The sequence below is a fragment of the Narcine bancroftii genome, chromosome 13 (assembly GCF_036971445.1).
Source record: "Narcine bancroftii isolate sNarBan1 chromosome 13, sNarBan1.hap1, whole genome shotgun sequence".
NCBI classification, from domain to species: domain Eukaryota; kingdom Metazoa; phylum Chordata; class Chondrichthyes; order Torpediniformes; family Narcinidae; genus Narcine; species Narcine bancroftii.
The window spans coordinates 32,535,128-32,553,793 of record NC_091481.1 but is presented as its reverse complement, the minus strand read 5'-3'; positions in this window follow the sequence as shown (position 1 = coordinate 32,553,793).

Sequence of the window (18,666 nt, the reverse complement as noted above, 5' to 3'; positions counted from 1 at the left end):
AAAGAGCAAGAGGAAAGGGTGCCAGTCAGAAGATGAGTTGTTGTTCCTCCAATTTGCGGGTGGTCTCAGTCTGGCGGTCATGGACAGACATGTCAGTGGGGAATTGAAATGATATTAACAAAGCGATCTCGCAGTCAGCACCCAGTCTCTCCGATATACAGAAGACCACAATGGGAACACCAGATGCAGTAAGGGAGGAGGAGGGGTGGGAGCAAGTGGAGCTCCTCCTGTAATCACAGGGGTAGGTGCCAAGGTGGTGATTGATGGGGAGGCAGAGTGGATAAGGGAGGCTTGGAAGGCAGAGAAGGGGAGGAGCAGGGAAGATGTGTCTGGAGGCGGGATCACGTCTGGTGGTGGGATCATGTCATTTGTCTTGATAGCCTGCTGCACCTGCAAAACAAACTTTTGCGATTCATGGACAAGCACTCCTAAGTCCTTCTGTACGCCAGCATGCTGCAATCACTTGCCATTTAAATAATATTCTGATCTTATATTTTTCCTTCCAAAGTGGATAACCTCACATTTGCGAAAGGGAAAGAGAGAGATTCAGATCTAGAGTAAAGGAGACATAGGGATAGGGAAAGGGGAGCGATGGTGGTGGAAGGGAGGCTAATGGAAACCAGAGAAATTGATGTTAATGCCATCTGTTTGGAGAGCGCCCAGATAGAATACGAAGTGTTGTTCCTCCCATTTGCAGGTGGTCTCAGTCTGGCAGTGCCGGAAACAATGTCAGCATGGGAATGGAGCAAGGAATTGAAATGGGTTGCCACTGGGAGTTCCCTCTTGCATCAGACGATGCTCAACGAAGTGATCTCTCAGTTTGCATTCCAGTCTCTCCGATGAAGAACAGGCCACAATGGGAGCACTGGATGCAGTAGATGACCCCTTCAGATTCATAAATAAAGTGCTGCTTCACTTAGAAGAACTGTTTGGGAGAATTAAATGGTGATGAGGGAGGAGGTGTGGGCGCAAGTGCATCATTTCCTGTGGTCACAGGGTTAGGTATCAAGGGAGCGAATGGTGGGTGGGGTTGAGTGGATGAGGGAATCATGGATAAGGGAGTCATGGAGAGAGCAGTCCCTTTGAAAGGTGGAGAGGGGAAGATGTGTTTGGTGGTGAGATCATGTAGTAAAGCAGAAGATGGTGTTGTGCTAGGTGCAAGTGTAGCTTTTTTTGTGGTCACAGGGGTGGGTACCAATGAGTTCTGGTGAGTGATACCACATTTGCTGCAGGGTTTTGTAGGGTTCAGAGTGAGGCACCCTGCTTTTTGTAGTTTATATCAATGATTTATGATTAAATGTAGGATGCTTCATCAAAATTGTGGATGTGAGACTAAGATCAGCCATGTGGTGGTCGAATTTTTCTCACATTTACTCCTCATGTATTTGGTACAATTGAATAATAAATATGGGGTATTGATACTCTGGTCAAGAAAAAAAAGAGGGATATATTAGGTATAGTGAATCCCTTAAGAGATGAAGTTAAGAAGAAAATTAAGATGGTAAAAGAGGGATGAGGTATCCTTGGCAGATAAAGTAGGGCCCTGGGAAGTGTTGTGGAATAGAGAGAGATCGAGGACAGTGAATCTCAACCTTTTTTTTCCAGACACATACCACCTTAAGTAATCCCTTACTAACCATAAGCATCTATGGCATAGGTGGTATGCGAATGGGCAGAAAAAGGTTGATCTAGGGGTAGAAGTGCATCATTCCCTAGAATGATGACACAGCTGGACACGGTAGTGAAGAGGGCATAAGGGATGCTTGCCCTCACCAAACAGGTCGCAGAGAAAACAAGAACTGGATGTCATATTACAGCTGTATGGGCTGCTGGTGAGACTGCATCTGCAATATTGTGTGCCTTTCTGGTTGTCATATTATTGGAAGGATATGATTAAGCTGGAGAGGAAATAGAAAATATTCACAAAGATGTTGCCAGGACTGGAGAGTGTGAATTATGAGACTGGATTAGCTAGATTGCTTTCTATGGGGCAAAGTAAATTGAGGAGTTAGGCTTATGAAATTATGAGGGGTACAGATAAGTCGATGGCTACAATCTTAGGGAAGATAAGGAAGTCCAAGACTGCAGGTCCTAAGTTATAGGTTAGAGGGGTAACATATAAAAGGGACTTAGGTGGCAGGTTTTTCCACAGTGGGAGCTCAGCATATGGAATGAGGTGCCAGAAATGGTGTAAGAGGCAGGTACAATTCCAACAATTAAAAAGACATTCAACCATATAACAGTTTACAGCGTGGAAACAGGCCATATCAGCCCTACAAGTCCGCTCCGGTTCACTTGAACAACTCCACTAGCTCCCCCCTCCCATTCTCTCCCCATCATATCCATGTACACATCCTTTCTTCTTCTTTGGCTTGGCTTCGCGGACGAAGATTTATGGAGGGGTAATGTCCACGTCAGCTTCAGGCTCATTTGTGGCTGACAAGTCCGATGCGGGACAGGCAGACATGGTTGCAGTGGTTGCAAGGGAAAATTGGTTGGTTGGGGTTGGGTGTTGGGTTTTTCCTCCTTTGTCTTTTGTCAGTGAGGTGGGCTCTGCGATCTTCTTCAAAGGAGGTTGCTGCCCGCTGAACTGTGAGGCGGCAAGATGCACGGTTTGAGGCGATATCAGCCCACTGGCGGTGGTCAATGTGGCAGGTACCGAGATTTCTTTAGGCAGTCCTTGTACCTTTTCTTTGGTGCACCTCTGTCTCAGTGGCCAGTGGAGAGCTCGCCATATAACACGATCTTGGGAAGGCGATGGTCCTCCATTCTGGAGACGTGACCTACCCAGCGCAGTTTGATCTTCAGCAGCGTGGATTCGATGCTGTTGGCCTCTGCCACCTCGAGTACTTCGATGTTGGTGATGAAGTCGCTCGAATGAATGTTGAGGATGGAGCGGAGACAACGCTAGTGGAAGCATCCTAGGAGCCGTAGGTGATGCCGGTAGAGGACCCATGATTCAGAGCTGAACAGCAGTGTGGGTATGACAACGGCTCTGTATATGCTACTCTTTGTGAGGTTTTTCAGTTGGTTGTTTTTCCATACTCTTTTGTGTAGTCTTCCAAAGGCGCTATTTGCCTTGGTGAGTCTGTTGTCTATCTCGTTGTCGATCCTTGCATCTGATGAAATGGTGCAGCCGAGATAGGTAAACTGGTTGACCGTTTTGAGTTTTGTGTGCTCGATGGAGATGTGGGGGGGCTGATAGTCATGGTGGGGAGCTGGCTGATGGAGGACCTCAGTTTTCTTCAGGCTGACATCCAGGCCAAACATTTTGGCAGTTTCCGCAAAACAGGACGTCAAGCGCTGAAGAGCTGGCTCTGAATGGCCAACTAAAGCGGCATCGTCTGCAAAGAGTAGCTCACGGACAAGTTGCTCTTGTGTCTTGGTGTGAGCTTGCAGGCGCCTCAGATTGAAGAGACTGACATTCGTAAACAGCGTCTTCATTGTTGAGGTCTTTCATGGCTTGTTTCAGCATCATGCTGAAGAAAATTGAAAAGGGGGTTGGTGCGAGAACGCAGCCTTGCTTCACGCCATTGTTAATGGAGAAGCGTTCAGAGAGCTCATTGCTGTATCTGACCCGACCTTGTTGGTTTTTGTGCAGTTGGATAACCATGTTGAGGAACTTTGGGGGGCATCCGAGGCGCTCTAGTATTTGCCAAAGCCCTTTCCTACTCACGGTGTCGAAGGCTTTGGTGAGGTCAACAAAGGTGATGTAGAGTCCTTTGTTTTGTTCTCTGCACTTTTCTTGGAGCTGTCTGAGGGCAAAGACCATGTCAGTAGTTCCTCTGTTTGCGCGAAAGCCGCACTGTGATTCTGGGAGAACATTTTCGGCAACACTAGGTATTATTCTATTTAGGAGAATCTTAGCGAAGATTTTGCTTCACGAAGGTCCTGAGGCAGCTTTCCTTGGTCCCAGCAGAGCTTGAAAAACTCATGCAGTTTGGCATGCAAAGTTTTGCCGCCAGCCTTCCAGACCTCTGGGGGCATTCCATCCATACCTGCTGCTTTGCCACTTTTCAGTTGTTCAATTGAAAAACTCTCTTCCCGGGTGAAGACCTCATTCAGCTCTAGCCTTAAGGGTTGTTGAGGGAGCTAGATGTACACATCCAATCTTCACTTAAATGACAGAAAGGAAATATAACCAACAGAAAGGAAATGTAACTATTAAATCCATGCCAGCTCCCAGCAGGTCAATCCCTTCAGCTCATTTTCCCTTCATCTTTTTTCTCCTGAGGCCCTGCAAATGATCCCCTCTCGCAATCCCACTAACTCCCTATTCATTTGGCAACTTGAGTGCACAATCCAACATTTTACAGTCATTAATTAATGCATGTCTTTGCTCAAAACTCTGAAGTCCAAGTTTCCAAATAAATAAGCAATAAATAAATGGTAAATAGTTTGCCTGTGGAACAATTTTTATTTGGAATTCCAGAGAAAAATTGTAATAACAACATAGACATATTTACCACCATTGAGATCTCATAGGATAGGTAACATTTAGCATTGTGTGTTATACTCATGACTGATTATAAGTTTAATGAGACAAGCATTAGGTCCATGGGGAAACTTTGTGACATAAACTAAAGCTGAAGACAGAACTTAATGTTGGTCCATCATTACCAGTTGGACAGTAATAATCTAGTGACTTTATCAAGCCAATGGAAATGTTACAAGACCAGAGATTCTAGATATTAGTTAACTTCAAAATAAGTTTATGTTTATTTGTCACGCTATACCTAATAAAGTGAGAAGGATTCCTTTGTGAATACACTGATGGCTCATCTCAAACATTCACACAAATGTGTAAGGGCACACTTTACAGAGTATAGAGTTATGATGAAAAGAAACATCAATTACTGGTGCCTAACCTTTTATCTGGAATTCGGAACACCAGCAACTTCCAAACACCAGCACTTTTTTCGGTAGATGACATCGGCTCATCAAAGATGGAGTTTGGTGCCTTGCTCAACTCCCTTGTCTCCCGTCACGTTCCGTGTCTCTAATTAGTGGTATCATTACTTTATAAGTACCCTATCCAGCGAGCATGACCCTTGCTCAACTTACATTGGAATATCCCATGTTGTTCTGGTACTTTATAAGCGCCTCCAAATCGCCATATATAGATGCCGTCCACCATTGCGTCGCTTTCAGTCAGCCCAGCAATGGCTCAATGGCCATTGTCGCTACCCATAATCCTCCACACAGCTGAAACCGTTGTACCAGCACCAGTGCAGGGGTACCAGGAAGGGGGCCGTTCCCCTGGCGCTGGTACAACCGGTGGGGGGGGGGAGGAGAGGGAAGAGAGAAACAGCAGCAGACTCAGGTGGGGGGATGGTTGAGAGGGAGAGGAGAGATGGAATCGCGACTCTGGTGGGTGGGCTTAATGGGACTGAAATCAAAATGATTCTGAAATCTGGAAGATACCAAAAAATGGCAGGTGTCTGGTCTCGATGATCCTGGATAAAAGGTTAGGCACCTATAGCACCAAACAGCAGCATGAGAGCACTGTTGTGGATTAATTGAAAACTTGATGGCTACGGGGAAGAAACTGTCTTTAAGTCTGCTTTCACAAACTTGAGCTTTCTCCCCGATGGAAGAAGAGAGGAGATTATTTCCAAAGTGCCATGAGAATGTTGAGAAACACAGAGGTCTGCAGACGCTGTAATTGTAGTAAACCTGCACAGAAATGGTGGAGAAACCTGGCCAATCTCGCAGCGTCCAAAGGAGGTAAAGATATATTACCTATGTTTCAGGCCTGAGCCCTTCTTCTTTGGCTTGGCTTCGCGGACGAAGATTTATGGAGGGGGTAAAATGTCCACGTCAGCTGCAGGCTCGTTGGTGGGTGACAAGTCCGATGCGGGAGAGGCAGACATGGTTGCAGCGGTTGCAGGGGAAAATTGGTTGGTTGGGGTTGGGTGTTGGGTTTTTCCTCCTTTGCCTTTTGTCAGTGAGGTGGGCTCTGCGGTCTTCTTCAAAGGAGGTTGCTGCCCGCCAAACTGTGAGGCGCCAAGATGCACGGTTTGAGGCGATATCAGCCCACTGGCGGTGGTCAATGTGGCAGGCACCAAGAGATTTCTTTAGGCAGTCCTTGTACCTTTTCTTTGGTGCACCTCTGTCACGGTGGCCAGTGGAAAGTTCGCCATATAACACGATCTTGGGAAGGCGATGGTCCTCCATTCTGGAGACGTGACCCACCCAGCGCAGCTGGAACTTCAGCAGCATGGACTCGATGCTGTCGACCTCTGCCATCTCGAGTACTTCGACGTTAGGGATGAAAGCGCTCTAATGAATGTTGAGGATGGAGCGGAGACAACGCTGGTGGAAGCGTTTTAGGAGCCGTAGGTGATGCCGGTAGAGGACCCATGATTCGGAGCTGAACAGGAGTGTGGGTATGACAACGGCTCTGTATACGCTTATCTTTGTGAGGTTTTTCAGTTGGTTGTTTTTCCAGACTCTTTTGTGTAGTCTTCCAAAGGCGCTATATGCCTTGGCGAGTCTGTTGTCTATCTCGTTGTCGATCCTTGCATCTGATGAAATGGTGCAGCCGAGATAGGTAAACTGGTTGACCGTTTTGAGTTTTGTGTGCCCGATGGAGATGTGGGGGGGCTGATAGTCATGGTGGGGAGCTGGCTGATGGAGGACCTCAGTTTTTTTCAGGCTGACTTCCAGGCCAAACATTTTGGCAGTTTCCGCAAAACAGGACGTCAAGCGCTGAAGAGCTGGCTCTGAATGGCCAACTAAAGCGCCATCGTCTGCAAAGAGTAGTTCACGGACAAGTTTCTCTTGTGTCTTGGTGTGAGCTTGCAGGCGCCTCAGATTGAAGAGACTGCCATCCGTGCGGTACCGGATGTAAACAGCGTCTTCATTGTTGAGGTCTTTCATGGCTTGGTTCAGCATCATGCTGAAGAAGATTGAAAAGAGGGTTGGTGCGAGAACACAGCCTTGCTTCATGCCATTGTTAATGGAGAAGGGTTCAGAGAGCTCATTGCTGTATCTGACCCGACCTTGTTGGTTTTCGTGCAGTTGGATAATCATGTTGAGGAACTTTGGGGGGCATCCGATGCGCTCTAGTATTTGCCAAAGCCCTTTCCTGCTCACAGTGTCGAAGGCTTTGGTGAGGTGAACAAAGGTGATGTAGAGTCCTTTGTTTTGTTCTCTGCACTTTTCTTGGAGCTGTCTGAGGGCAAAGACCATGTCAGTAGTTCCTCTGTTTGCGCGAAAGCCGCACTGTGATTCTGGGAGAACATTCTCAGCGACACTAGGTATTATTCTATTTAGGAGAATCCTAGCGAAGATTTTGCCTGCAATGGAGAGCAGCGTGATTCCCCTGTAGTTTGAGCAGTCTGATTTCTCGCCTTTGTTTTTGTACAGGGTGATGATGGTGGCATCATCTTCAATGAATAAGCAAACAACAGGTAGGCATCAGAACAAAGCAGGCAGGCAGGGGGAGGAGTCTGGACTAACATAAGTTGTTAATTGCATATTTGGCTCTGTGAGACAGAGGGAAAAGGGGAGAGAGAGAAAGAGCGGGGGGAAAGGTGACAATGGGAAGAAGAAGGGGACAGGGGTTTAACCAAAACTGGTATAGTGTGGATTGTGTAGGGTCATGTGGTGTCTCCATCTTTGCTATGTATGTGTTTGTTAGTTCTAACCATTGCTGAACCCCAGACTGTGAGCTACAGGCAGTTCCAGAAGGTCAACTACAATGGGTCCATTCCAGATTTCGGGCAGCGGCAACCCTGGAGATTAGGTTCATGTGTAATACTCATTTAGTTATGCAGCGCACTGTGCCTGTGGGTGGTGGGTGGTGGGTGCTGAAGAAGTAAAACCCTCATTTCTGGGTATACCAAGCCTGTGGGTGGGGGGGTACTGAATAGGTTAAAGGTTCTTTTCTCAGTATAACACAGTATTCCTGGATACTGTGTACATTAGTCTGTCAGTGTGTGCCCTTTTTTTGTGAATTCCCTTGTGTAAATAAAGACCACTGTCTGTTCAGAACAAGTGTCCAGCCTTCATTCTCTTTTCCCCTGTCGAACTTATTTTGAACACAACTGGAGAGATTGATGCTAATGTCATCTGGTTGGAGGGTGCCCAGACAAAAGATGAGGTGCTGTTCCTCCAATTTGCACGTGGTCTCAGTCTGGCAGTGCATGAGACTATAGACAGACATGTCAGTAAGGGAATGGGATGGGGAATTGAAATGGATGGCCATTGAGTATGTTGGCTGACTTTCCAGACGTGGATAGAACTTTGCATGATATTCTGAGCTGCATTCATCACCTTCTGTAGCTTCTTCCAACCCTCCAGATTTTTAGCTATAGGACCATGCAGCTGAAAATTGGCCCAAATTGAAGAAGAGTAAAATTGGATATCCTGATGAGGTATTCAACTTCAGACTTAACAGCGGAGATTTTATTTGTCCATTGTCTTTTTTTGCTGGCATAAAATTCTCCAAATGATGTTAACAGTAATACTACACCCAAAACTCAGCTCCAACATGATTTTCAACTTCTCTGAGAAATATCTGATCATATCAAGAGGGGTGCTAAGAGCAAGAAAGGATTCCGAAAGGGCTCGGGTGCTGAGGGCTGCCTGATCATGTTGGCAACACGGATCTGGAGCTCGGGTTGCCAATAGTCTGAACTGGAGACTATGCAGCGACAGAGGCTGTGGGAGCACTGAAGGTGAATCCACGTGCACTGAGTGAGTCTGTAGGGACTTCCTTTGTTTCTCTTTCTCTTATTGTTCGGGACTCATGGCAACTCTTTATTTCCTTACAGCAGGCAAAAATCATGTATATTTTTAATGTATTATTACAGGACAATAAACAGAGCCTTTGAATCTTTGAACCTTTGTCCAATTCCTGTTTTTTTTTAACCATAATTCACTCAGGTATTTATCTCATTATATTTTGAAAGCCATGATTAAATCTGCTACCCTCGGCAGTGATTTATTTCCTCATAAATTTTCAGTCTGAATACTTTTTCTTAATTTCCCTTATGATTCTTTTGCCAGTTACCTTAAAGCCATAACCTCTGATTCTTGATCCATCTGGCAATGGCAACAGTTTATTTTAGTTCTCCTTATTTTCACCTGAATTGGTTTTGAGGGCTTTTAATAAGTCTCTTCTTAATATCCTCAGCTCTGGTTTAAATAACCACAGGTGTTGTGTGGGAAGGGAAAAGTTTGGTGGGTTCAAAAAATAGCAGCTCTTGGACACAGGCTGAATGCAGAAATAATCTTAACATATGTAAGAGGATTACAACAGGGATAACACACCCATGTACAGTAAAATCCCCATTATTCAGCACCAATGGGATCGCGGATGCCGGAAATGGGAATTGATTGAGACTCACTCTTTCAGTGCCTACTACAACAGCATTAAGAATACTGTTTAAAAGACAAAAGTCAGTGAAAAATGTAATTTTAAAAATCAGTAATTGTAGTCCTTAAGTATGTAAAGTTCACTTTAATCAAGTAATTCCAATAACTTACAAAATTTAAATTCGAACCCCGGTCGCTGGTGCCGTAAGAGCACTAGCCACTACACTACCTCCCTTCCCCAAGTTTACAAATAAAACCTTACTTATAGACCTAATATGAATAAATATACAGACTCCTACTAGGCAGGGATAGGGAGACACTTTGGGAGAGTCGCCCCCAGCGGCGAGTAGCACTATCTGGCTCGTCATCCTGGGTGATGCCATTTTATTCAAACACAACTTTAATGAAACTTTATTCAAGCAGCTACTGCAGGCGGGGCATGGCCGGTGCACCACCTTGCCAGTGTTGTCCATAACAGGGCTTGTCTCAGGGCCGAAGAGCAAAAACAGAGGAGCTACTCCATGTGGTGGACTTTTTAATAGAGTAAGCTGGAGTAAGCACTAGGTGATTAAAGGGGCCAGTGGTCAAGTGTGCACTAATGGGTGGGCAGAGTCCAACCTTGATTGGTTGGTGATGCAACTTCTGACAGTTCCAGAAGGAGAGGTCACATGAACCTCCAAAATCAACATTCCCACCAGGTTCCAGATGGAGAGGCACATGGGCCATAATCCTCCACAATCCACACAACATTCCAGCCCTCGGGATTCACACCACTCACCAAGCAGTAAAAGAAACCAAGTAAAAACATTATTATAAAAGGTAATACATTGTTACAGTGCAAGTGCCTGGTGAATAAACAGATAGGCACAACAGATGGTGAAGTATTATTTCAGAAAATGACAATGACCTATCAACCCCCCACAGGCCAAAAGTGTCATTATTCTCCCCCTGAAGTTTCATGCTAAGTGAACTGGCCCATGTTTTTTTTGTCATATACGTTCTCGCCAACTTGCCCAGTGTGTATGTGCACCACATCTCACTGACAACAGCACCGGTACCACCCTCGTCTGCGACCAGGTGGTGCAAGGTCACCCGGCTTCCCCTTAATCCACCGCTCTTTCTTTGGCCAGCATTTCCACCATGGTGAACATCCTACTGGGCGATTCCCCCATCCCAGATGGCCGTTGCTGTGCCGTCCCATGGGAAGCCAGGGGTCATCCTGGCAGGTGCGCACCCAGGACGTACCCGTGATTCACATAGGAGCATCTCATTGCTAGGCAATGGCCCATTAGCCATCTCGTGCCAAATGCCGTTCCTGCTCACATTTCCACTGATTGCTTGGACTGATGCTGACTTAAGTGGGTGCACCACATTGCCAAGGCGTGCTTCCTTTGTGGACCCACTGGGAGTGTCAGGACTGTTTGTATGCCAAATTGTAGGGAGGGGGAAAAAAAGATTCCTGAACCACCCACCCCAGCAAGGATTATTGGAAGCAACGTGGTAAAGTGAGAAGGGGAGGCCATCATTACTGAAACATTTTGGATAAAAGAGTCCATGCGCGCAGCTCCCATAGCAGTTTTCGAGTGGAATCGGAGTAGGTGGAAAACCCTCAGAAGCGTGTGCCGGAGCAGTGATGCAGGTTTCGCAGTCTGGTGCGGTGGCGCTGCGTACGTATCCGTAGGCTCCCACAGCACCGATCAGTGTAGGCTGAAAGAGGAGTAGCTTGAAGGGTAGTCTTCTTCTGTTGGGGAGGGTCTGGGAGAACGCACTCACATCTGGTGAATTAATTAGTGTGATGAATCAAAGATTTGATTCGCCTGGTATCATCAGCCCAATGATCTCCCTTTATTCCAGCAGGCTCCAGCAAACTCCTTGGAGTTTTGTATGTCTATTTCGTTGTTTTTGGGGCATTGGAGGATCCCAGGTGAGAGTGGAGAGCCCACCTTCCCGCCCAATGCGGCGTGAATTTAACTGGTCGACTGGCGAGTATGAGCCGACCATTGTGAGGACATATTTCATTTTATTTTGGCATGGGAGTGGCCTGACATAGTTGACTTGCCGCACCTGGCCTGGTGGGCTCATTGGCTAGCTCCATGGTTTGATCTGCTGGCAGGTGGGGCAATTGTCCAGTGCAGTTCTAGCCTTGTCATGTGTGACTGTCACTCCTGGACCATCTGCCCATCATCGCATGCCTTGGGACTCCAGATGCCCGCTCTTGCAGTCCGCCCATGTTGCCAGTGCAGAGGTCAGTATGATTGGGGTGAGGGTAGCTGAGCAGATTTGTGCTGCATGGTCCACATGCTGGACTATGAGCACTCTCTGCCCAACCTGCTCCCAGATAAACTGCCAGTGCTGCTGACCCCGGAGCCGGCGAATAATTTTGCTAGCCCATGTCATGCTTCCAGACCATCCAAACAGCCATGCTGTTCACCACTGCCCAGAAGTCAGTGTAAATACGGATAGGGCCTATGGTTTCTCAGAGTATGAGTGGTATCATAGCCAGCTCAGTACGCTGGATCCTCCCCCAAATCCTCTTGGGTATGTGTCTTACCTGTGGCGGGGTGTAGCACTGCTGCCTTCCAAAGGTGCTTGCTACTTTTTCATTAGCTGGAGCAGTCTGTGAACCAGGCCTGTTGCTGCTGGTCTGGATCGAGGATGTCAAAAAGCTGGCCCAAGGCTACGGGGGAAGGGGGTTCCATAGAGACCTGGGGAGGGGGAGCGTCGCTTTTGGGGAGGGGCATGACCTGCTTGTGTAGTGCTGGCCTTGGTGTGGTCCACGATGTATCACTTACACTTACGGAGGACTGTTGGGCATGGCCCTCTTTGTAGGTGCCATTGGCGTTCTTGACCTATTGCATGATGGGGAGGTGAGGTCAGAGTTTGATGGTCTCATCGGTTGTTTGGTGCTCGATGGCGAGGAGCGCTAGGTAACATAATAGTAGCTGCTGCTTGAATGGACTGTAGTGGGAGGCGTCCTTAAGGAGGGTCTTGGTCCAGAAGCCAAGTGGGAATCTGTATCATCTTTTGCCCGAGACTTCACTCGGCCATTGTACTGGTGGTGGAAACTTGTAGCTCGAAGGTCTGGTGTTGGTGGGGTGGGGGGGGGTGGTGGTGTCTAGTGGTAATGCCTGCTCAACAGCATCTTTTGCTCAGGACCCCAATGAAAGGTAGCTTTTCCCCTGGAGACCCACTACAAGAAGCCTAAAAGGCCGAAGCTCTGGGCTTCTACTTTATTGGTGAGCTCCTTCATATTCCGAATTTTATTTTTGGTGTTGGCTGGGATCTCTCTATGGCCTGTATTCCTAGATTCAGGACTGTCTGACTGGGGCCTTGCACTTTCTCAGTGTTAATGGCCAGCCCAACATGAAGTGCAGTAATTAAAATGTCCAGAGCTTATGGCACTGTGTCTTCTGAGGGGTTTTGGAGGAGGATATCATCGATACAATGTGTGGAATCAATACCCGGGGAGAAGGCTCGTATTTTAAAAATCTCAGGCAATTAGATCGTGGCACAGAATGGGGCTGTGGAGAAAGACCTGGGGCAGGCCACAGAAAGTATTTTGGCTGCCTTCCCAAGTTGGTCATGTGACTCTGAACTGAGGAGAATTGAAAAGAAAGCATTAGCGAGGTTGATTCCGGCATACCAGTGTTTGGTATCTCTCTCCCAATGTCTTTGCGCAAGGTGACCTCATGGATGGCAGTGAGGAGGAGGGGCATTTTTAAATTTACTATAATCAATGGTCATCCACCAGGTGCCATTTTTTCTTACGTATGGGCCAAATCGGGCTATTAAAGGAGTAAACGGTGGTTTAGAAAACTTTCTCTTGTAGTGAGGCTTCGATAGTCTCAGCAATCTCTGTATTCCCCCCCCCCACCACCCCGCGGCACCCAGTAAAGTCGGGTGCTGATTACTGTGGGAGGGCGGAATAATGACAATTGGTATCCATTTAGTGTCTCGAATTACACTGGTTGCCTGCAACCCCAAAGGTGAACTTTCCTTTAGTGCGCAGCCACTGTCCCTTGAGTGCATTCATGCCTAGAATGCACTTAGGAGAGGCTGCGAACAGAAAAGACACAGGTCAGGTCAGAGGGTAACCTCTCTGGCAGGGCTAATGGAACCTCCTTACTCCTCTAGGGAAACCTGTGGGGTTATCTGGATATAGTGTGTTCAGCACTGGTATCTACTTGCACCATCCAGCACTTGCTATGGCTACCAGACTATATGGCCTCAGGTCACCTGGGTGGTTCAGGACTGCTGAATACATCTGCCAGGGGCCCTGGCCTCCATCCTACAGGAGAGAGATGGAGGTCTGCCACCTTGCAGGCGATGTTTCTTGTTGCCATATATGGACTATTTCCTCTCGCAGCAGGGATCTAAGCTCTGACCTGAGGGAGACAGGGGCTACCTGTGGTGGGGGAGGAGTGGAGGGGAGGGTAGTCTGGGTTGGATAGTGTGGTGAATTAGGAGCTCCACCCTTACGGGACTTCCCCCTGCAATACTCTTTCCAGAGAACATACATGGTGGACGTGGAAATTCTATGATCATTAGATCCATGTACATGTCTCTGTGGGTCATCGGCAAGGTGGCATTGCCTCAGCCATGCAAACCTGAGTGGGTGCTCTCCAACCATGTATTCTAATCTCTCCAGGTGGCTAATGGCTTCCTGGACGGATTTCCTGGTTGTCATTCCCATGAGGGGCAAGACCACCCCTCTAAGGTCAGGGTGCACGGTGGTGACTAAGTAGCCCACTAGGGCACCAGTCACCCTCGTGTTCTCAGGGAAATGGCACTGGTGGATGCCCCTATTATTGCCCATGATTAAGTGCCCACTCCCTAATGACCCTTGTCCCTTTACTGATAGTGTGCCACTGTGGCTGGCCCTTTAGCTCCCATTCTAGAAGGGAAGGGAACCTGGCCAGCATCACAGTGATCACCCAATCCTATATGGGGGTTCCATCACCGAAACCTTCTGGCGGCACCCAGAGTGCTTGCTAATCATCTGTTGATCAGACAGACTGCCTAGGGTGCTTGCTTTTAGATGAGAAAGGCAGACATTTGGGGCCCCCTTGACCCACAGCCGTAACAGCCATGAAACTAGGTGTTTGCCTGTCTGCTGGTGGCATCAGTTCCCTAACCCGGTTAGCTCCTTGGCGTAGTAATCTCAGGTCTCTCCTATGCTTTCACGGTGACTCCATGCATGCGTCCACATAAGGTCCCCTCCATTTTCGGCCACTTCTCCATTTTGGAGGGTCAGTGGGGCTCCCTTGTGGAGGGTCTGGGACTGTGTGATCACTAGTCAGGCTTGCCAAGGTTCAGGCACACAGGGGGAAGGATTCATGTTATTAGACTCAGCTTCCCTATAGTCATCACTGTTCATCCACACATCCCCATGACCCAACCACATCAATTCCTCCCCCCACCCCCCCCAGCTAGAAAATGGCTCAGACTTTCACTTGATTGAGCTGCCAGCCAGACCAACAAGCTGCTTGCAGCTGCTGCGTTTTAAGTTGGGTCATTGGACTTGTGCAGTCTGCACTGCCTCCTGTAGGGCCCAACAGTGATGCTGGAGGGATTCTACTCTGGAGATCTTGTTGACTTAACTCTGTTATAATTCCCCTGTGGTGTCTCAAGAGATATGCCCTCAGTCTCAGGAAATCTCAACATTGCTTTTTCCTTTTTTGTTCTCTCAGTTTGTTTTCATTTGTTATCTGTTTAAAGTTATTTGTTTGTTTACATGTTGACGCTATGTAGCTTTTTTTTTGCACTACCAATTAGTGGTAATTCTGCCATGGCCTCGGGAAAAAGAATCTCAGGGTTATATGTGATGTCATATATGTATAACGGTCAACCAGTTTACCTACCTCAGCTGCACCATTTCATCTGAAGCAAGGATCGACAAAGAGATAGACAAAAGACTCGCCAAGGCAAATAGTGCCTTTGGAAGACTACACAAAAGAGTCTGGAAAAACAACCACCTGAAGAAACACACAAAGATCAGGGTGTACAGAGCCGTTGTTATACCCACGCTCCTGATCGGCTCTGAATCATGGGTCCTCTACTGGCATCACCTACGGCTTCTAGAACGCTTCCATCAGCGCTGTCTCTGCTCCATCCTCAACATTCATTGGAATGACTTCATTACCAACATCGAAGTACTCGAGTTGGCAGAGTCCACAAGCATCAAATCCACGCTGCTGAAGACCCAACTGCGCTGGGTGGGTCACATCTCCAGAATGGAGGACCATCGCCTTCCCAAGATTGTGTTATATGGCGAGCTCTCCACTGGCCACCGAGACAGGGGTGCACCAAAGAAGAGGTACAAGGACTGCCCCATTGACCACCACCAGTGGGCTGATATTGCCTCCATCCGTGCATCTTGGCGCCTCACAGTTTGGCGGGCAGTAACCTTCTTTGAAGAAGACTGCAGAGCCCACCTCACTGACAAAAGACAAAGGAGGAAAAACCCAACACCCCAACCCCAACCAACCAATTTTCCCTTGCAACTGCTGCAACCGTGCCTGCCTGTCCCGCATCGAACTTGTCAGTCACCAACGAGCCTGCAGCAGACGTGGACATACCCCTCCATAAATCTTCATCCTCCAAGCCGAAAAAAAAGAAAAAAATATATCTTCTGAGAATAAATTTGAAGTCTGAAATTTGAGGTGCCCAATCTTCTCCTCCAACAGGTCCAACCTGTCAGCCCAGTCTACTGGTCTCCCATGGGCCACCAGTAAATCTGCTAACTTGCTAAACCCCACACTATCATCAGTCCACACAGGAATTCTACTTTCTTGCCTTACTAGCTGTGGAGTCCTTCCTCTCGGTCCTGTTCATGAGGATGTATGCCATAACACACTCACAAAGCAGGAGACCCAAAACATGCAGGTTAGTATCACTTCAAATATCGTGGCTGTGTGTGTGTGTGTCCAGCCAAGACTCATTGTGTGGGAAGGGAAAAGTTCGGTGGGTTCAAAGAATAGCAGATCTGGACACAAGCTGAATGCAGAAATAATCTTTATTGAAACATATGCAAGGGGATAACACATGCAAGTATTTTCAATCACACAACACAGTGCAACTAGTCTCATTGGACATAATACTTTCTTTGGTTTTTTTTGGCTTGGCTTCGCAGACGAAGATTTATGGAGGGGTAAAGTCCACGTCAGCTGCAGGCTCGTTTGTGGCTGACAAGTCCGATGCGGGACAGGCAGACACGGTTGCAGCGGTTGCAGGGGAAAATTGGTGGGTGGGGGTTGGGTGTTGGGTTTTTCCTCCTTTGTCTTCTGTCAGTGAGGTGGGCTCTGCGGTCTTCTTCAAAGGAGGTTGCTGCCCGCCGAACTGTGAGGCGCCAAGATGCACGGTTGGAGGCGATATCTGATACCAGCAACTGTTTACACTTTCACAAGCACAGTACAATACAGTCATGTGGGAAGGGGATAAGGGTGCAGGGGATAAGGGTGCAGGGGATAAGGGAGGGGACACGGGGGCAAGGGAGGATCATACAGTAGGCTACCGAAACTCGCAACTGTTTATACAGACTTATCACAACCATGGACTACAATACACTACCGCCGTTCCTTGTCTAACGTAGACATAGCTCAGATGCTATCTACAACTACAACAGTATACAACAGCCCAGATCCCTATGTCGTGCACATCTTACCAGTGACTCCTCCACCATTGTAAACAGCAGGGTTTGTCTCAGGGCCAAAGATCAAAAGAGAAAGAGTTACTGGACCTTTTAGTAGCGTCAGCTGGAGGATCCAGCCCAGGTAATTACAAGGTATTTAAAGCGGCCAAACATCAGGTGTGCACTAATGGATGGGCAGAGTCCAACCTTGATAGACATTTGAAAGAAAAATTCAATAAAATATAATGTGGAAAGTAACAATCAGAATCATTCAATGAGTTTCTGGTTTAGGAATCTGATGGCAGAGGGGCAGAAACTTTAATTTCAATTTTAGATATACAGCACAGTAACAGGCCACTTTGGCCCACAAGTCTGTGCCGCCCAATTTACACCCAATTACGTTTTGAAGGATGGGAGGAAACCTGAGCTCCTGGAGAAAACCCACGAAGACACGGGGAGAATGTACAAACTCCTTATAGATTGCGTGGGATTCGAACCCTGGTGTCGTTCGCTGGCATTGTAAAGTGTTGTACTAACTGTGCCGCCCTAAACTGTTTCTGAACCTAGTGGTATGAATCATGTGGCACCTATTCCTCTTTCCTGAAGGCAGCAGTGAGAATGAACCATGTCCTGGGTGGTGTGGATTCCTGATGATTGCTGCTGCTATCCGATGGCAATGTTTCATGTAGATTTATTCTATTGAATTCTTGTGCTCAAATCTCAAGATTGAAACTTAAACCTCTTACCTCTGACCCAGCAGCTCTAGAATTCTCAAATGTGTCATGGGTGTAATTTTGTGTCTTAAGGTCCATAAACATCCCAAAGCATGAAAACAAAAACTTTTGGCATTGGAAATATGAAATTAATAAAAGATCAATACTGGAAATACTCAATAAATCAGGCAACATACATTTGTGGTTGCAGCAAGTAAGAATTTTGGTGCATCTATATATTGTTATTTTGTATTTGCCAATAAACTCCCTCAATCATATGGGAAAGGGAACCAAAATAGTTGATCTGAAGATGGATGGAAAGGAAAGAGAATGAAGGATCCACGGAAAGCGAGGAGACACAGCATTCCTCCATAGGCTTCTAGTGCAGACGGTGGTTTAGTTTAAAATCTCATGACTGCGGGGTATGGGCCCAAGATGCCTATGATTGGCAGAGGGGTTCCAGACTCCAGGGAAGCCGAGAACTGGAGCAGGGCACCGGAAAAGAGGGAGACTATAGCTGCCCCCCCCTCTCCATTATCTGAGAAAGAGAAGCAAAGGACAGTAACCATTCCAGCGGACCAGTGTGGGGCTTTGCCGCTGAAGACCACACAGGCGGCGGGGCTGCTGGCGACTCGAGGCGACGAACCCACGAAGGCTGCGGGAAACCGGATCGATACTGGCTAAATGGGTACCAGGTATCGAAACCGGGATGCAAGATGTCAGCCCCTTGTGATTGTGCGGGAGGTTCGGATCTGGAGCTCGCGTCGCCGATGGTTGGACAGAAGTCTGTGTGGCTGCGGAAGCGCTGGAGGCGAATCCTTGAACATTCAGAAACTCTTGTGGGGGGAACTCTCTTTTGCTTCTCTTTCTCTGACTATAAGAGGCGCCAGGCTATTTCTGTTGATGGCAAATCTGACAGACTAGAGCAAATATCATGGAATATTACACCTGTTTTATGACATGACAATAAAGGAATCTCAAATCTTGAAACCCTGTCAG